Genomic DNA, 3,616 nt, shown 5'->3' on the forward strand with positions numbered 1-3,616 from the left:
GCCCAGAGCCCAGAGCCCAGAGCCCAGAGCCCAGAGCCCAGAGCCCAGGTTCAGATTGACGGTCGACGGAGCGATGTCCAGTCGGATCGCGGTGAATCAATCTTTTCCCCATTTGATTGCCCCAACAGATTGCCATTTTGTAGCCTTTACTTTGAAGGGTTGTTCTAAATTTTAGAACTCCCAAATGACGTTCTTCGAACATAGGGGCTGCGGTGGCAGCAGAATGGTGTGGCGATCCCCTCACCCGTTCTGGTCTGTAAATTTCCTACAAAACCTCGAATTTAAATAATAAATTAAACATTACAAAAAATGCATGCCCCGCTTGCAGAGTACTAACAAGATATAAAAATTAATTTCCTTTCCCAGCTGCGTACGGTTTTAGTACTTGGTCATAATTTCGTTGTTGCCAGGGGCAACCCGCAGGCCGACATCACAGGAGGCGGCCGCGACCACAATGTCACGCCACGCGCGTTAAGAGATTTTAATGATCCGAAAAAGCGAGACTCATCGAGGAACCGACTTTACGGGTGGCGGCTCATCGCCCCACGTCGTGGGGGCTGGCCAGTAGAACCTGACGATCGATTAATCAGCGGAGGCCGTCGCGTTTCACTGTCGCGTTATGCTCACACCGGCGTCGATCGCCGGAACCCCCGGTCGGTGCTGGTCGGCACCTGCCAGCCAGCCAGCCCCTAAAACTAGACCCTCTGATTGGGCCGACCGGCGGGTTTGAACAAAAGCCAAGAAGACTAGTGTCTCGTTCTTCGCCACAGCATTAAACTTTGTGTTGCTCTTTGCGTGTGTGCGTCTTCGCCGCCGGCGTGACGCATTGCGACGATCACTGAAGCATATTGAGCATCATTAAGGATCCACTGTAGCGTAGAAAATGTTCACCCATCAAATTATTGTGCAAAAGGTTTTGAAAACCATTTATATTTAAATGTTTTGCTTGGATGCATTGTTTCGTTGGCCCTCCCCCCCGCCGTTGGCCTTTTTTCCTGGCTGCGGATCGCGCGGATCGGAGGGCACACTTGGCAGGTGGGTTCGGGAAAACAATAACCTGGCCAACATTCGTGGGAGAGCGTTGGTCACCGTTGGATGAGGTCACCGAGGTAGCCGACCGAATTCGCCCTCCGAATCGCCCGACGATCGCCTCGCGTTTGCGGTTGAGTGAAAAATCGTGTCACGCTGCCAACTGCCGAGCGGCCGGGTTAAATCAGTGCTTCATTTGACCGACGAAGGCCGGCTCCGGGCGGGTCCGAGACAAATAGTGTCCACCCACCTCGATGGTGTGTATGTTAATCTAAATTACCAATCAACCCGAATACGCCGCCCGGCACATCGCACATTGAAACGACTTCCACGACAAGTGTCGGCCGGCGGCCGATGCCCGGGCCCGGGTATCCGATGGTTGCTCCTTCGGAAGATGCGGCCCCGGCCCGGGTCTTATCGCCTCGGACGCCGCGGACATGATTAGGCTCAAGTGTGAAAATGAAATAAATTGATTACAGACAGCAGATGCAGATGTGCGCGCGCGCGCTCTCGCGGACACGAGGGCATTTAGTCCGGATCCCGCTGATCCCGCGGAGCGGACAGGGCAGCTTTGTTTATTTATTCCGTATTTTTTACAATCTGCCAGCGACCAGCAGTAATTGAGCAATCCGGGAGCCGCCCGGGGGAAGGCCCCCTGGGCCACCGGAAGACCGCATCAGATGAATCTGCCTATGGATAGAGACTTGCCTATGATAAATTGGCCAATTTAGCGGGGAATTTATGATACCGGCCCATCGAGGTCAGGGAGCGTGCGTGCGGTGGGGACACACTTGTCGGCGAGGCGCAGATTTTTGCAGATTGAGCCTGATAGACGGCCATCGTACGTTTTGATTGGAATTTCATACGTGGGCGTTGATCGTTGTCGTTGATAGTGCTCTCCGGCCCGGGCCCGGGCTCTTAATCGAGAATGCGGCGTGCGATGAGCCGCCGAGCGAGGGCCAATTGAGGATCGGCCCAAGACTTCGGGTGACAACCACTTCGGCTGACGTCGGTGCGGTTCAATTCCAATTTTTTAATCCAATTTATGCGCCGTGGACACTGGCTCTTCCGGTTGATAGGCGATGGTCTTCAACAGGGTTTCTCAAGGTGAAGACACTAAACAGAACACGGATCTTAGAACATTCAACGTTGATGATAAAATTATGATCCCACTTTAGAGTCCCACTCTGCTGATAACAATTTCGCGCAAAAGCAGTTAATTAGCAAGCATGTTAGTAATTGTATTCTAATGAGGCCCGGGTCCGCGGGATACAAACCGTGGCCAGGAGGACTTTATCCCGGACCGTGGTCCACATCCGATAAGCGTGATCATCGTCACTCAAGATTAGCTGAACCGGTAACAAATTTCTCCGCGAGCCGCGGGCTTATTAGCCATCATCAACATCATCATCGTCATCATCATCGCCATCGTCGCCGTCGTGGTGCTCTCGTTGGCGTTGTCGCAGAAAGTAGCCGTGTTCGGGCGCACACTGGTTCAATATTGACACATTCCTTTTCGCTGGAGAGCATTGTTTCTAGTGGCTGGCAACAAGGACATAACCGGTTCGGTCGGTTTCGAAGCCCGGAACTAGGTCCGCTACAACCCCGAAGGGATGTGTGCATCCCGAGTGTGCAGACGACGCGCAGAAGTGGACACTCACGCTGGTCCGCCTGCTAAATAGCTGCTGCTGCTGCTGCTGGGCCGGTGAAGAGGATATCATAATCGCTGCCTGCAACCGGATGATGCGAGTCCGCCGTCGTCGTCGTCGTGATGCAGATTGCACCGGTGCCCGGTGGTGGTCCGCAATGTATTTTTCTGCATCAGTGGCATCAATCGGTGGCCCCGGCCCGGAAGGGTGGCCCGGGACCGGCCAGCGGAGTGTGCATGTTCGTTTCGAGATGTTTGCTTATTTTCATATCATTAAGCGCACGGTCCACGTGCGCTGGACCCACGAGCTCTCTGGAACCATTAGGTTGAAGTGTTGATTTGTTCCGTCGCCGGATGGGCCACCCCACTTGTTGGCCCGGCCAGCAACACGACAAATGACTCGGGCTCGGGACGGTTCCTTGCCCGGCTCATCTCATTAGCCACTTCAGCCGTCGAGTGTCGAGGATTTTCCGGTGGATTTCACAGCAAAGCCAGTCTCCCCGGCATCAATAATTCCCTTTGAAATGCCGTGAATCGATTACGGAACGCTAGAAAAAGTGTCGCCATCGACAATGGAGCCGACGGAGCCGACCCTCCCGACCAAACGCCACCGAACCGAGTCCAATCTGTCAATCACCTACGCGCGAGGGACTCGCACCAGCATTTAGTCCTAACGGTCGTCCTGATTGAGTCACCGAAACTCTGACGACGACCACGACGACGGTTCAAAGCAGTCGCGCGGTTTGCCGAGGCCGAGATTTCCAGCCAGAGGACATAATTAATCATGAGCGGTTTCAGGCTTTGGCGCGACGAAATCGACCGGAACGCGTGAACAGCAAACACCGTCACCGCGCCACGTCAACCGTCGGGCCCGCATCGGGCTGCCGCCGGAAGCGACCAGAGTCCGGTCCGGGTGTAGAGTGCCTCGCCGTTCTTTCG

This window comes from Anopheles bellator, chromosome 2 (genome assembly GCF_943735745.2).
Source record: "Anopheles bellator chromosome 2, idAnoBellAS_SP24_06.2, whole genome shotgun sequence".
Taxonomy (NCBI): Eukaryota; Metazoa; Arthropoda; class Insecta; order Diptera; family Culicidae; genus Anopheles; species Anopheles bellator.